General features: G+C 39.2%; 1 long non-coding RNA gene across 1 annotated transcript; it reads right to left on the bottom strand.

The window, feature by feature from the left end:
* Positions 1 to 1,765: 1,765 nt before the first annotated feature.
* On the bottom strand, positions 1,766 to 12,929 carry LOC137084936 (uncharacterized). Its single transcript, XR_010906838.1, has 3 exons — positions 12,847 to 12,929; positions 11,917 to 12,033; positions 1,766 to 2,015 (listed from the first exon to the last, which is right to left on the bottom strand). It is a non-coding gene; the product is annotated as an uncharacterized lncRNA (long non-coding RNA).
* Between the last annotated feature and the right edge of the window lie 4,847 nt (positions 12,930 to 17,776).

Below are 17,776 nucleotides of genomic sequence, written 5' to 3' on the forward strand. Positions count from 1 at the left end.
CACTTTCATCTGGCCCACTACCCGCGTGGAATGATGGCACTTGGGCGGTCCACTCCCGTTTGTCAGATTTAGGCCACAATCAAGCCATAGCAACGCCGCATGTCAGCCATGAACAAAACGCATGAAGCAGAACTGGCCCACATCTGGGCAACAGTTCATTTGAATTCTGGCCCAGATCCGGCCCAGATTTAATACCTTGCTTTGGGCCACATACCACGTGAATTGATGGCACTTGGGTGGTCCACTCCTGTTTGCCAGATCTAGGCCACAATCAAGCCATAGCAACGCCACATGTCAGCCATGAACAAAACGCATGAAGCAGAAATGGCCCACATCTGGGCAACAGTTTATTTTAATTCTGGCCCACAACAGTTGCCCAGATGTGGGCCAGTTCTGCTTCATGTGTAGGTATTAGATCCGGCCCAGATCTAATACCTTGCTCTGGCCCACATACCACATGGAATAATAGCACTTGGGTGGTCCGCTCTTGTTTGCCAGATTTGGGCCACAATCAAGCCATAGCAATGCCACATGTCAACCATGAACAAAACACATGAAGCAGAAATGGCCCACATCTGGCTAACAGTTAAATTTAATTCTGGCCCAGGTCTGGCCCATATCTAATACCTTGCTCTGGCCCACATACCGTGTGAAATGATGGCACTTGAGTGGTCCACTTTTGTTTCCCAGATTTGGGCCACAATCAAGCAATAGCAATGCCACATGTCAGCCATGAACAAAACACATGAAGCAGAAATGGCCCACATATGGCTCACAGTTAAATTTAATTCTGGCCCAGGTCAGGCCCAGATCTAATACCTTGCTTTGGCCGATATAAACCAGAACTGACCCTAATGTGGGCCCCAGTTGGTCTTTTACACAATCCTCATGTGGCCCACATGCTGTTTGCCAAATGTGGTCCACAATCAGGCCATTGCACAATTCAAGTTACCTTTCTTTGTTAATGCTTTATAAAGTTTCAAAGCAGATTTACAGGAATAAACATGAAAATAATTATTTAATTATTCAAACAGAGTTAAATTCTGCAGTAAAGCAGCCCTAAAAAGAAAATAGTGTCACAGCTGAAGTCAGGTCAGTGTTGATTCAGTTCTGTTCAATAACTGTGTAAGGTTCATCAATTATGAAATCAGTTCAATTTGCTATAAAGCAGCTTTGCAGAAAACATGATCCAGCGCAGTTCAGTTCTCCTCCAATAGCATCAGTGCAATTAAATCAATATTATATAGACATTAGAAATACCATAGACATTTTGTAATTCTTGCTGCCAATGATACAAAAAAATTGTGCTTAGAAACAGTCTCTCTGACAGCGTGCACATGTCGTCAAACGAGGTGTCTTTCACTGCTTACTGCACTTTAGCAGTTTAAAATCCCTTGTTTTTTAACCATAATGCTTAAAAATGCAGGCAGATGATAAGATTTCATTACCACACAAGCAGAACAGCAACGTAACTACGATAGAGATGATGGTCCAAAATCAGTAGCAGTTGATACATTTCTACCAGTTAATCATATCTACCAGTACACCCCTATTGTAGAATATTAAGCGTCCCAAACTAAGCAAGCCTAAGGCGACAGTGGCAAGGAACCCAAAATCCATCAGGTGACAGAAATGGAGAAGAAAAAACCCTTGGTAGAAACCAGGCTGAGTTGGGGGACCAGTTGTCTCTGGCCAACGAACATGGTGTGAATATGATTCAGGCTGCATTACAAGTCAGACTATGGATTGCAATAATTTAGAATATTTCATCTAGATCCACCAGCTTGAAGATCAGGATACAACATGCCGACATGGAGTTGAAGCTGGCCTTAGGGGTCTGTGCAGAGGACAGAGGATCTGTGTTGATGGCTGTTAGCAAGTTCCTCACAGGGGATCCGTCTCTAGGAGTTGTCTAGTTGACATGTTATCTGTTGACATTTAGGGCTGCGTTGATGTCTAGGTGCAGGTCCACCATCTGATCTGGATTTGGAGCAGATCCAGCTGACAATGGTAACCTCGGGATAAGAATGAAAGATTGTTAGGAAAGAATACACCAAATAAAACCATTACTGTACCTTATCGCTGCCATATTTATATAAAAATGTGTATGTCACTTTTATGTATATAGATTATAACATCCTAAACACTAAAATTAGGGTTTTATTGACATGATTTATTATTTTGTGCAAAAAATACTGAAAATTTGGCTTCCCAAACGTTGATTTTAATCGTGTCTGGATTTACTTTCAGTGCAGAAACAACTGCTGATCCTTGTATCATTTGGTTAATTTCTACAATTCAGAAAGATCAAACAGATCTTAATATTAATCTGCACAAGCGACAATCAGGTCAGTTTTGGGAAAGATCTTGGGACATGTGGTCTTCACCTCACAGCCGGTAAGAAAAAAATCGGGATAGGACTCAGAAATCATGTTCATGGGAGTGATTATTAACGTTTAGGGGTGTAACGATACACTCGTGTCACGATTAAATATGTATCTCGATACTGAACTCCCGACACGATATGTATCCCGATACGATATGTATCCCGATACGATATGTATCCCGATAAGCCGAAATAAAGTTTTTATTTTTATTTTGTACTTTTTTATTGTTATTATATTATTATTTGTGTATTATTATCAGGACCCACAAATATTCCCCCATTGCATTATTATTAATTATATTTAACATTATGTTTTGTCATTGTATGATTCTATGTAATGAGATTATTAATGTAATAGTGTCACTGAAACTCTGTAAATTAAAAAACAAAAATCCCTCACGAATTACTCGCACTTTCAATGCAGGCAGCATTGCTCATGCTCGCTATGTCCTGCTGTTCCTGCTATTAATGCAGTATAAGAATGAACCATCAAAACTGCTTTGAATAATCATACTACTAAAACTAAATGTGATCTGGTGATTTAAATTATGTTTGCGCTTTCACTAAGGATTGCCGCTTTAAATGGTGTTTGCGCTTTGACTTTGGAGGAGTGCCACTTTAAATAATGTTTGCGCTCTCACTTTGAAGAGGGTCATTCCAGCAGTGCATGCATTTCAGATGATCAATGCAATCAATCACAGTTCTAATCGCAAGAAAGTGTGTCAAAATGGCCGCTCTCAAACTGTAAATGTTTAGCTCATCCAAGAATTTTACCTCACTCTCATGTTGTTTTCGCACGTCACGCAATCATTTGAACGTCTGTGTTTACTACAGAATGTTCACTGTGTTAAAGCTACACTGTGTAACTTTTTTAGTTTATTCTTAGCTAAAAACACTTAGTTCTTTCAAAAATATGTGCTAATTAATGTATCTAATGTGATGTAATGCACTTCTTTCAAGTAATAAAGTATTCTTGTAAGTTTATAATATGCCATTGAAAATACATACGGGTGAGGGGTTCGAATGCCGGTCGCCATGTTGCCCCTCCATCTTGAAAGTACATTAGCCAAAGAGGGACATACCCGTAAATTCAAGCTTCGCCTTTTAACACTCGATGGCACTCATGGACGAGGTTGAACTGGATGCCATGTTAATCTTGGACTAAATTGGCCACTGTAGGAGTTAAAACAAAATCGGACTTGAGAGGAACAGAAACTAATAATCACTGGTTGGTCAAATACCTTTTCACCACTAGATGGGGGAAATTATCACACAGTGTAGCTTTATATATTTTCACCACATAAAGCCAATGGCCCTCATTTATCAATCTTGCGTAGAAACTGGTGTATATGTTGGCGTAAGATTATGCTTACACTCCTCTCACCGCCTGATTTATGAAACTGTGCGCACCTCTGCAATTCAGGTGTACGCAATACTTGCCCTTGATAAATCCCACGGCTGAAAACGATCGTCATTAGAATAACACGCCCCTATATATTCAAGTCTCCGCCTCCCGCACGCCCTCATTTTACGCCATGGACAAACAGAAGACGGCAAAGAAACGAAACTTCTCCGACGTGGAGATCGGGCGTGCTCAATCATCTCTTTAGTCCACTAGTCAGGGCACTGATTAGGACATAAGTCAATGGGCTGACTCCCTGATCAGTGCTCTGACTACTGAACTATTGAGATGATTGAGACGCGCCCATCGAGACCATCACCAGGGAAGTGGAAAAAAAAAACCCGAAATTGTTTTATTTGGGAGTTTAAAGAGTGGGATTAAAGGCGCTCACAAAAACAAAATATGGACCCAAATTACGAGTAGCTACTGTTAGTGTGGGGGTTGAGAAGCGCACTCCAGCAGTTTAAATAGCTGTTTGAATGATAAATTACCATCACTGCATTATTTTACAGCACATTTTGAAACAATTAGCATTTAATTTCGTATCACGGCACATGTATTGGGGTGTACGACAGTGATGATGTATTGTGGAGTAAGATTCATTCACATTAATAATTACATGACAATTTGTAAGATTCTTCTTATTATTATTATGATTATTATTCTTAATGACGCTTGTTATTTAGAAGAAGAATGTCGTTTTTATTGATTTTATTATTATTTAAAAGAAGAAGGTCATTTTTATTATTTTGTCAGTCTGAATTATTTTAGTCCCAGTCCGTGCGCAGCTGCTGAGCCAGGCGCGGGCCTGAAACGTCAGATAAAGCGCACAGGCTCGCGACTGGAGGAATACATATGCCTACAGATCAAACGCTTTGGTAAAGTCACACAAATTAAACATTGACGTTCATGTCACACAAAAATAAACACTGAATGTTGTTGTTGTGGTTTTTAACAGTGGGTCATATAGCATATCTTGTCAGTGCGTTTTGTGGTGTTAGGAATTGTTTTTCTGCGCATTTTCCCACTAACTCAAACGTGCGTACACCACCTCATGAGCTGGCGTAGGATTTGAGCGTGCCGTACGCCAACGTCCATATTGATAAATCTCAAAGTCAACGTGGGTTTGGGTGTACGCAAGGTGTACGCTGGAAATTTGGTGTACGCACTTTTGATAAATGAGGGCCATTGTGTCTATTCAGAAGACTTGAAGATTTCAGAAGATTTGGATTAGACCACTTGATTACTTTATTTTTTGCATCGTTTAAGTTTGAGAGTAATGGACTTTAAAATGGGTTTCATAAAGAATATCTTCATTTGTGTTTGGAAGTTAAACGAAAAACGACATTATGGTGAGAATTATGACAGAATTTACATTTGAGGTACATTTGTAAATTTGTGTCTGGGTAAATTGTACCTTATAAATAGGCTTACTACAGCAAGTTGAGCCTTGGATAAAACAACTATATTGCAAATCATATCGTTTCCATCAACGATACATATAGTCACATTTTATTAATGCGATATAACAATTTATCATTACATCCCTATTAACGTTACTGCAGTGTGAAGCAGAGCAGTAGCAAGTGTTGTGGAGCTGAGCAAGGCTGCTGGAGTGATTGTTAATGAGATGAACAACACAAGCCTCACGAGCAGCGCGAAAAACTTTGATTATGCCATAGTCGCCGGCACTATTTCTGCTTTTCTGGTAATGAGTATGAGGTAACGCAGCTCTGTTTATCATATAACACATTTGAGTGAGTTTTAAATTATGTTATGACGTTACTCTGTGCGTTCACTCAGCGGCTGCTATGACACTTGTTAACACTACAGTCGGAGTAAAGCGCATCAGCAGAATAAAACCAGAAACCGAGGGTTAAGAGATATGATGACATCGTTAGGCGACGCCCTCACACGTCCCGGTTCCTTGATTAAAATAGCAATTTTCTCACGATTTACAAATAGTTGGAAACATTTGGGATATTGAAGGTCCTCAACTGAACAAAATATGTAGTATTGGCCTAGTGGTTTTGGGATATCTTACTGCAAATGTTACATAATGCTATTTTACAAATCTAGACGCACCCTAGCGGCAGCAAATCTAATTTGCCATGAGTTTAGTCTAGCAACTCTAAATACACTTCTGAGCTGTAAAAACCAAACTCTGGTCAGGCCAAACACATTGGCCCTCATTTATCAATCTTGCGTAGAAACTGGTGTATATGTTGGCGTAAGATTATGCTTACACTCCTCTCATCGCCTGATTTATGAAGCTGTGCGCACCTCTGCAATCCAGGTGTACGCAATACCTGCCCTTGATAAATGCGGCGGCTGAAAACGATCGTCATTAGAATAATACGCCCCTATATATTCAAGTCTCCGCCTCCCCCACGCCCTCATTTTACGCCATGGACAAACAGAAGACGGCAAAGAAGCGAAACTTCTCCGACGTGGAGATCGGGCGCGCTCAATCATCTCACTAGTCAGGGCACTGATTACATAAGTCAATGGGCTGACTCCCTGATCAGTGCCCTGACTACTGAACTAGTGAGATGATTGAGAAGCGCCCATCGAGACCATCACCAGGGAAGTGAAAAAAACCGAAATTGTTTTATTTGGGAGTTTAAAGAGTGGAATTAAAGGCACCTACAAAAACAAAATATGGACACAAATAACGAGTACTGTTATAGTGTGGAGGTTGAGAAGCGCACTCCAGCAGTTTAAAGCTGTTTGGATGATAAATTACCATCACTGCATTATTTTACAACACGTTTTGAAAAAATTAGCATTTAATTTCGTATCACGGCACATGTATTGGGGTGTACAATAGTGATGATGATGTGATGTGGAGTAAGATTCATTCACATTAATAATTACATGACGATTTGTAAGATTCTTCTTATTATTATTATGATTATTATTCTTAATGACGCTTGTTATTCAGAAGAAGAATGTCGTTTTTATTGATTTTATTATTATTTAAAAGAAGAAGGTCATTTTTATTATTTTGTCAGTCTGAATTATTTTAGTCCCAGTCCGTGCGCAGCTGCTGGGCCAGGCGGTCCTGAAACGTCAGATACAGCGCACAGGCTCGCGACTGGAGGAATACATATGCCTACAAATCAAACGCTTTGGTACAGTCACACAAATTAAACATTGACGTTCATGTCACACAAAAATAAACACTGAATGTTGTTGTTGTGGTTTTTAACAGTGGGTCATATAGCATATCTTGCCAGTGCGTTTTGTGGTGTTAGGAATTGCTTTTCTGCGCATTTTCCCACTAACTCAAACGTGCGTACACCACCTCCTGAGCTGGCGTAGGATTTGAGCGTGCCGTACGCCAACGTCCATATTGATAAATCTCAAAGTCAACGTGGGTTTGGGTGTACGCAAGGTGTACGCTGGAAATTTGGTGTACGCACTTTTGATAAATGAGGGCCATTGTGTGTAGAGCCAGTGGGCGGGGCTTAACATAATGACGGCAGAGAAGGTTCCGAGAAGGTTGGTTGTAGCGCTATCCTATCGCGTGCAGAGGTAGTTTGAAAGACAACCGTTTATCCCGCCCCTCGGACTGAGCCCTGTCAATGGTGAGTTCCCAGAGCTAACTTCCTGATGTGGCTCTGGCTTGTCAGGCTAACTTAATGCAGTTTTAAGTGAACATTTGGGGAGCAGTTGGGGAAATGATGTCTAACATTATATTAGATCTGTGAATTAGGTCTTTATATTTATGTTAATGAAACAATAAAAGAAAAAAGGTAATCACTCACTGTTCTTAACTGAACTACATTTGTAGCTTTAATAATGATCAATTCAATTGTAACAAACACACTAAAGACTATACATTGATTTTTATTTTATTTGATTATTTGTTTTTCTTCCCTAAAAAGTTTAGATAAGTAAAACACTACAATATCTATACAGCTCTGGGAGAAAAAAAAATTAAGATACCACTGCAATTTTTTTCTTAAATCAGCATCTCTACAAGTATGGAAGCCTACAAGTATATTCTGGCTTTACTGGCATAGGGATACAGTGAGCGTCGGGTTGCTTCCATCCTTAAAATTTTAAAGACAGCGGTTCATAAGAACAAGGTCAAGCAGCAGACATTGGGGACAACAAAGTTACAGACTGGCAGAGGGCGAAAATAACTCTACACTGACTGGAATGACCACCAACTCATTCGAATGTCACTCAACAACCATAGGATGACCTCAGGTGACCTACAAAAAGAATGGCAAAAGGCAGCTGGGGTGAAGTTCACGGCGAGGACAGTTCGAAACAGGCTCCTAGGGGCAGGGCTGAAGTTGTGGAAAGCTAGAAAAAAGCCCTTCATCAATGAGAAGCAAAGAAGAGCCAGGCTGAGGTTTGCAAGAGACCATAAGGATTGGACTGTAGAGGACTGGAGTATGGTCATCTTCTCTGATGAGTCCAATTTTCAGCTTTGTCCAACACATGGTCTTCTGATGGTTAGACGGAGACCTGGAGAGGCCTACAAGCCACAGTGTCTCACACCCACTGTGAAACTTGGTGGAGGATCGGTGATGATCTGGGAGTGCTTCAGCAATGCTTGAATTGGGCAGACTTGTCTTTGTGAAGGACGCATGAATTAAACCACGTACAAGGTTGTCCTACAGTCTAAAAAATGCTGGGTTAATAACAACCCAAGTTGGGTTGAAAATGGACAAACCCACACATTGAGTTGTTTGAAAAGGTCCATTCACTGGGTTCAAACAACCCAATTTCTGGGTTTGTCCATTTTCAACCCAACTTGGGTTGTTATTAACCCAGCGTGTTTAGAGTGTAGAAGAAAACATGCTTCCTTCTGCTCTGACAATGTTCCCCAACTCTGAGGACTAGTTTTTTTGCAGTGGTCTCTTAATTTTTTTCAGAGCTGTATATATATATATATATATATATATATATATTAGGGATGCCACAATACTCAATATAATATTGAACCGTTAGGTACGCATTCATGGTTCAATATGGGCTGGTGAATTGTGTTTTTTTTCGGTTTTGCATTTAATTATTTATTTCCATTTCCCCCCGTTTGAAATATTCCCATAGACAGTAAAAGAAATGGACAGAGCTATCCCATTGACTTCAACGGCGGAAAAATTAGGCCAATCAGAGGCACTCACTTCCTGATGGCTGAGCGAACTGCGCAGGGTCAGACTGAGCTTGAGGACGTAGATGTGACGTGAGCCTCCTGTCTGACAGCTGTAGGTCTTCTAGTAGTTGTGGAAAGTGAAATCTGAATCACGTTGTTTAAATATTTTCTCCCGTTGCTTTTGGTTCTCTATGGGCTTCTCCCCATTCTTCTCCCTTGACTTTATCAGACTTTATGTCTCCACGTCCTCCCGACGGCCTCATAGACAGTAAAAGATTGCCTCCGAGCGTCTCCTCAGGTCTATACGGTAATTTCTCAACTGTGCGACAGAGTCGCGTTGGTTATGACGCAATAGTTAGCCTATTTTTACAAAAACAGCTTCTGCGGGGCGATAGTGTAAGATACAAGGTAACGGAGCCTTTTATGCATTGTCGAGTTTCTTTAGAAATAAACAATGGACAAATTGAGTCTTTAAACGCCTCTGATGTAAAGTTATTCACTGTCAAAGACGCAAAAATGAATGGGAGTCAATGGGATGCTAACAGCAGGTGATGGCTTGGTTAGCAATGGTCTGATCAAGTCAAGGGAGAAGAATGGGGAGAAGCCCATAGTGAGCCAAAAGCAACGGGAGAAAATATTTAAACACCCTATGGGTGGAACGCTTTCCGAGTGTTAGATTACCCCCTTGAATATTCCTCTTTATTTATTCTGCTCTTTTTTTAATGGTTTGCCTGAGTCTATGCGCTGATTTGAGCAAATATCCAATCATATGCACTAAAGTTAAGGGTGTTTACTAGGGGTGTCAACAATAATTGATTTGGCGATGCATCGCGATGCGGGGCATGAACGATTCAGCATCGATGCGGCAAAGTGCCATAATCGATTATGTGCAATTCCCCTTTATTCCACAAGGTGGCAATGTCTGATACCCAATGATGAAGTGACGTTTCACTCATAGTTACCTCTGACAGAAAACGAAACAATAATTATAATCTGCAAAACTTGAAATGGGTTAGTGATTTACTTCAGAGAGCAAGTACTAAACACAATCATATGTTAGTGTCACTGTCTCTTGATGATGGATGTGGTCAAGAAGCTGTCAGTGATCAAAATATTGATTTTGAAAACATTGAAAATGAGTTTGGAGAATATGCTGGAGATCGCGAATATGAGGCAGATGCTGAATATACTGGTAAACGAGATCTGACGAGGACAGATGAGGATGGTATTAAACATCTGCTCAAACTGAATCCTTCCAAGCTCCAAAAGGTAACGAAATAGGTTTTATTTTATTCTTCTGTAGCTGTTACTCTAAAATCAGGAGTTTTATATATTATCACGACAGGTAGAGGTCTATCCATGTTAAATACAGATCTGGGTCGCTAATGACCTGAATATGAAAGAATGTTTGGTGAAACAGTCATGCATTTAAGGGGTAATTGCATTTTTTTTTAATTTTATTTAATTACATTTTATTTTATTTAATAACTTTTATGTCAAAGATACAGGAGACACATAGCAGCCAATACAATCTGTTGTTTAATATCTGCTTGTATTGCCTCATGACTGATGAAAAATTTGCTTTGTGTGCAGTAGAATTTTGATGCATCACAATGCATCGTAGAATCGAATTGAATCGAATCGTTACCTGGTGAATCGTAATCGAATCGAATCGTGAAGGCAGTGCCAATGCACACCCCTAGTGTTTACCCGCATTTACGTTTATACTCTACATTTATTCATTCAATTTCATACTTAAATGCTACTGTACATCTCTGAGCTGCCACTGTAAATCTTTATATATATTTATTTTATTTAATACAATACACTGGGAATGTGTATACATTTTTTTATGTAAAGTTTTAAGTTTAAGTAAGGGTTTTCAAGTCTTTTAAGTAAAATAAAGAAAGAGTATTGCAATAAAAACCATTTTCTCCTTTACTCTCCTTTATTACCTTTTTCTGTTCCTGTCACCTAAGAATAGAAGAGCACAAAAAAAAACCCGAACCGAACCGGAAAACCGTGGTTAAAAACCAAAGTAAGGTTATGTATTGAACCATGGACTAACTGTATTGTTGCATCCCTAAAATATATATATATTAGGGCCGGGACTTTAACGCGTTAATTAAGATTAATTAATTACGTGACTTTAACGCGTTAATTAATTACGCAAAAAAATTAAAAATTTAACCGCATTTATTTTTGCACCGCGGAACGTTTTTCAATGAATTAGTTTCGACGGACCGATTATACTGGAACACCAACTAGCGCTCCGGAGTCAAGACAACAACAAACCTTCGGTGCGTCTCAATCAGCTCCCTAGTTCAGTAGTCAGGGCACTGATCAGGGAGTCAGCCCATTGACTTATGTCCTGATCAGTGCCCTGACTAGGGAACTATGGAGCTGATTGAGACGCAGGGCATGAGTGAACATGAACGAAGAAGCTGATGAGACCGCTTTGCTCGGCCCCGTGGATGGGAAATTTTGTTTTAAAAAACGAAAGCATGGAAGCGTCGACAAGAGCACGGTTGTGTGCAAGCTATACAACAAGGAGTTTGCATATCACCGCAGCACATCGAGCCTCAGATATCACAAATATGCTTTTGATAAACTTAATGGCAAACATTGCGCTGGTCTGCTGGACTGAAATAAATAAACAATATTTTGTTGATTAAGCTTATGTATTCAGTCATTATTCAATGGTATACTAAAAATACATGTGAAAAATTACTTCTCATTGTTCACAGGTCAAATATTTATATGCGATTAAAATGCGATTAATTTAGATTAATTAATTACAAAGCCTCTAATTAATTAGATTAATTTTTTTAATCGAGTCCCGGCCCTAATATATATATATACAGTTTCTATTACTGTTTTTTATTGCATATTTCTTCAAATTTTTATTAACAAAGATGAAATAGATGAGATAGACCTAACAAGTGAAGTGAAGTGTAGTCCCGGATTTACTCCAAATGATTACAAACAATTAGTAAAATAGACCGTGTAAATTACTTGCGTGTCCATTTTCGTTACTCCTTTTCTCTTCTCCCTCTGTCTCACTTGCAATTTGAAGCCATCTGTTGATGTGGGATCTACAGCTTACTCGCTTGCTCTGTGATCCTGTTGTTTCTGTAATACAAGTAATACAACTAGTTAGTGCAGTTTAATGTCAAATTTATACATAGATGAATTTCTTTATACATAGAATTTATACATAGATGAAATTATACATTATAATTATAACATTATAATTGGGAAAATACGTTGACCATACAGAACTGACTGCAGGTTGGTATACAGTGAGTGAAAGTGAAATCATGCTGGTCTATGCTTTTTTTTTCAGCAGAAGACAATGTGATTTTCAGTTCGAAGGACTTCTTTGTAACGTTAGTGATGGGAAGATCAGATCATTTTACTGACTTGGATCTTTAAATCATTTAGCAATCACGTCAAGTAGCGCAAACTTTGATAACAACTTCATATTTAAAATAAATAATAAAATAATGATAATAAAAACTATACATATTGCAGGCAAAATAACAAATTATGAGAAACAGATGATTCATTTAGGTTATTCTGGTAACGTTAGGCCTTGTTCATACTTTTGTCACGTGAGAGCCGCATAGACTAACGTTAGTACAGCAATGAAACAGACAGATATTAATATTTTATCACCATTTATTTAGCAGTTAGTAATTATCAAAAATCACGTGACAAATGTATGAAAGAGAGGTGAACTAACGATAATCAACTTGAATTGCTAACGTTATGTCACTTACAAAATCCTTCAGGCAATGGCAAAAGTTTTGAATTGACAAATTAACTAATGTTTGATAGCTAACAATTGTAGCTTTCATTAGCTAACGTTTTAATATCACATAACATGCAGTAAGTTACTCCAACTGAATATAACGAAGCAATATTTTTTTTATTAAATCTTACCTTAACTTTCTTTGCCGTTTTCCACCGTCAAATCTCCAAACAATAATCCCCCTCTGCAGCTCCGTCTTTTGGGCGCCTTTTCCGCGGCTATTTTTTAAATTTAAAGGGCCGGAAATAGGAACCCGAACCAGTTGATTTTAAATATATATATATATATATATATATATATATATATATATATATATATATATATATATATATATATATATATATATATATATATATATATATATATATATTCTAGCAAGGGATAAAAAATGTTTTTGTAATGAAAGCATAACAAAAAAAAGGGTTGAAAAAAGTTGGCTTCAAAATAACAATAAAATGTTCTCATAGCAGGTTTTGCTGATTTGTCATTCATTTAGCCTACTCTTAAATGCATATCTCAATTAATATACTGACAGGTTATAGGACAGGACATATATGATACGGATAATATTCAATATTTAAGTCAATATTTAGCAAAAATGAAAGACAAATTGAGTATTTTATTTAAATAATTTAGAATATCAGGGTCACTTGAAGCGGTTTATAAGATGACACTGCCTTACAGTTCCATACATTTACAGGTGAATGTGATTTCAACAAGACTGTTTCTGGATATTTATAACATTGTTAATCCTGCATTCCAATCAACAAATCATATTTCAGTGACAAGCTTAAAGTTTATGTCAAGTTTATGTTTAAATGCAGGGTTTGGTGCTAGTTATTTACCTATCATTTCCCTCTTTGGTAGGGTTAGGTTAGGGTTAGGGGGTTAGGACTATGTTTCATGGCAGGAATTGTGTTCCAGGATAAATATATACATATGTTGACCCAGGAATATGTCCTACTTAAAATCATGACAAAGATTTTCACATACAGCAACTCAAAATGTATCTCAGCCAAATATTCAAGTCAGGACCATTAAAAACAGTTCACAAATTTGACCTGTTGCAAACAATTCATAATCAGACACACACACACACGCACGCACACACACACACACACACACACACACACACACACACACACACACACACACACACACACACACACACACACACACACACACACACACACACACACACACACAAACACACATATTTTCAACCTACTGTAGCTGTCTGTGTGTACACAGTATACACACAAACATGATTTTTATACTGTAAAATCTGTATATTGTATCACCCTACACTAAACCTACCCCTAAAACTTCTACCCTTCACAGAGAAATCTAAACTTTTTTTTTAAATTTCAAAAAGCATAATTTTTAATTTAGTTTTCTTCATAGAGACCAAAAACATCCCCACATAGACAAGGATTTCAAATATTGCCATTTTTGTGTCCCCATAACATAGGGTTTACCTAGACCACACACACACACACACATTGTTTTTTGTGTGAATTGTGGGGACTTTCCATAAGCGTAATGGATTTTACACTGTACATTATATCCCCCTACACTGCCCCTTCCTAATCACAGGAAACATGCTGCAGTTTTACATTTTCAAAAAACATAGTATGTTTATGAATCCGTTTACATTGTGGGGACCGCTGGCTGGTGATCTCAGGTTTATATGACATTGTTTGGTCCCTAACAATATAATATAAACAAGTACACACACACACACACACACACACACACACACACACACACACACACACACACACACACACACACACACACACACACACATTGCCCCTAAACCTACCCATCACAGCAAACATTCTGCATTTTTATTTTCTCAACAACAAAAAAAACTCATCCTGTATGATTTATAAGCATTTTGAAAAATGGGGTCATGGGTAATGTCCTCATATTTCACCCTCTCCCACATGTGTCATACCCATGTCATAGTACACATTTAATCAGTGTCCTGATATTTAACAAAAACATGCCCACACACACACACACAGACACACACACACAATTAAAGTTATGTACTTTTTTTATCACAAGGCAGGCCAATCCACAACTGATATAGTCTTTTTGTCCAGATTAAACTGTACAATTAAGAGTTGCATCCTATCAAACATAGCCTAATTTCGTTACAAAGTATTATGCCATATTTTCAAATGTGGGCATTTTTAGCTATACATCTAAATTAACTGTAATTATATTTATGGCATATTTTCCATGTCAGCTAGCCTAGAAATCTAGACACACCCTAGCGGCAGCAAATCTAATCTGCCACGAGTGTCGTCTAGCAACTCTCAATACCCTTCTGAGCTGTAAACGCCAAACTCTGGTCAGGCCAATCACATCGTGTATAGAGTTGGTGGGCGGGGCTTAAAATAATGACGCCAGAGTTGCGCTTGCGTGCTTCTAGTAAACACAGAAGCTGGTGAACGGCGGTCTTTCGAATCAGCTTTGACCGCGACTCTGGAAGACTTGGAGTTAAGCTTTTCGCTGAGAAAAGAACAAAGAACAGCACTGAAGTCATTCTTAAGAAGGGAAGATGTGTTCAGAGCTTAGCCGACCGGATACGGTGAATGTTTAATCTGTCAGCGAGCTCCGCTTCACCTTCGTTGCTCTGGTTGGTTGTAGCGCTATCCTAACGCGTGCAGAGGGAGTTTGACAGACAGCCGTTTATCCGCCCCTCTGATTGAGCTGTCAATGATGAGTTTCCAGACCAAACATCTTGATGTGGGTCTGGCTTGTCAGGCTACATGTCAACTGTACTGTATATTTGGCAAACATGGCTGTAAATGTTATTAACTATTAACAGGCTTACACCCTGGTTAGCCAGTGCTGACTTTGCTGTACATTTACCAAATGTGGCCCAAATTTGGTGTAATGTATTCGGGCCATATTTGCTATGCCATGTCTGGGCCACTTTAGGTTCACATTCAGATTTGCCAGTGATTACTGTCCCTCACCTTTGCCAAAACTGCCCCAGATATGTTTTAACATAATTGGGCCTCATTTGCTGCACTATTTATGGGCCAGTTTAGGTTTACAGCCTGGTTAGCCAGTGCTGACTTTGCCATATATTTGCCAAATGTGGCCTAAATTTGGTGTAATGTATTCTGGCCATATTGGCTATGCCATGTCTGGGCCACTTTAGGGTCACAATCAGATTTACTGTCCCTATTGGCCAAAACTGGCCCAGATATTTTTTAATAAAACTGGGCCACATTTGCTGCATAATATGTGGGCCAGTTTAGGCTCACGCTCTGGTTAGCCAGTGCTGACTTTGGCGTACTTTTGCCAAATGTGGCCCAAAGTTGGTGTATTACGTGCAGGCCATATTTGCTATGCCATGTATGGGCCACTTTAGGTTCATATTCAGATTCACGAGGGATTACTGTCCCTCATCTTTGCCAAAACTGGCCTGGATATGTTTTTAAGAAAACTGGACCATATTTGCTGCATTATATGTGGGCCAGTTTAGGTTCAAACCCTGGTTAGCCAGTGCTGACTTTGCTGTACTTTTGCCAAATGTGGCCCATATTTGGTGTAATGTATTCGGCCCATATTTGCTATGCCATGTGTGGCCCACTTTAGGTTCATATTCAGATTTGCAAGTGATTTCTGTCCCTCACCTTTGCCAAAACTGGCCCAGATATGTTTTAACATAATTGGGCCTCATTTGCAGCACTTAATGTGGGCCAGTTTAGGTTCAAGCCCTGGTTAGCCACTGGCCAGTGTTGACTTTGCCATATATTTTCCAAATGTGGCCCAAATTTGGTGTAATGTATTCGGGCCATATTTGCTATGCCATGTCTGGGCCACTTTAGGTTCAAATTCAGATTCACCAGTAATTACTGTCCCTCACCTTTGCCAAAACTGGCCCAGATATGTTTTAACATAATTGGGCCACATTTGCAGCACTTAATGTGGGCCAGTTTAGGTTTACACCCTGGTTAGCCAGTGTTGACTTTGCCATATATTTTCCAAATCTGGCCCAAATTTGGTGTAATGTATTCGGCCCATATTTGCTATGCTATGTGTGGGCCACCATAGGTTCACATTCAGATTTGTTAGTGATTACTGTCCCTCATCTTCTCCAAAACTGGCCCAGATATGTTTTTAAGAAAACTGGGCCACATTTGCTGCATTATATGTGGGCCAGTTTAGGCTCACATCCTGGTTAGCCAGTGCTGACTTTGCTGTACTTTTGCCAAATGTGGCCCAAATTTGGTGTAATGTATTCGGGCCATATTTGCTATGCCATGTGTGGCCCGCTTTAGGTTCATATTCAGATTTGCGAGTGATTTCTATCCCTCACCTTTGCCAAAACTGGCCCAGATATGTTTTAACATAATTGGGCCACATTTGCAGCACTTAATGTGGGCCAGTTTAGGTTCAAGCCCTGGTTGGCCAGTGTTGACTTTGCCATATATTTTCCAAATGTGGCCCAAATTTGGTGTTATGTATTCGGGCCATATTTGCTATGCCATGTCTGGGCCACCATAGGTTCAAATTCAGATTCACCATTAATTACTGTCCCTAACCTTTGCCAAAACTGGCCCAGTTATGTTTTAACATAATTGGGCCACATTTGCAGCACTTAATGTGGGCCAGTTTAGGTTCAAGCCCTGGTTGGCCAGTGTTGACTTTGCCATATATATTTCCAAATCTGGCCCAAATTTGGTGTAATGTATTCGGCCCATATTTGCTATGCCATGTCAGGGCCACCATAGGTTCACATTCAGATTTGTTAGTGATTACTGTCCCTCACCTTCTCCAAAACTGGCCCAGATATGTTTATAAGAAAACTGGGCCACATTTGCTGCATTATATGTGGGCCAGTTTAGGCTCACATCCTGGTTAGCCAGTGCTGATATTGCTGTACTTTTGCCAAATGTGGCCCAAATTTGGTGTAATGTATTCAGGCCATATTTGCAATGCCATGTGTGGCCCACTTTAGGTTCATATTCAGATTTGCGAGTGATTTCTATCCCTCACCTTTGCCAAAACTGGCCCAGATATTTTTTTAAGAAA

This window comes from Pseudorasbora parva, chromosome 8 (assembly GCF_024679245.1).
Source record: "Pseudorasbora parva isolate DD20220531a chromosome 8, ASM2467924v1, whole genome shotgun sequence".
Lineage (NCBI taxonomy): Eukaryota > Metazoa > Chordata > Actinopteri > Cypriniformes > Gobionidae > Pseudorasbora > Pseudorasbora parva.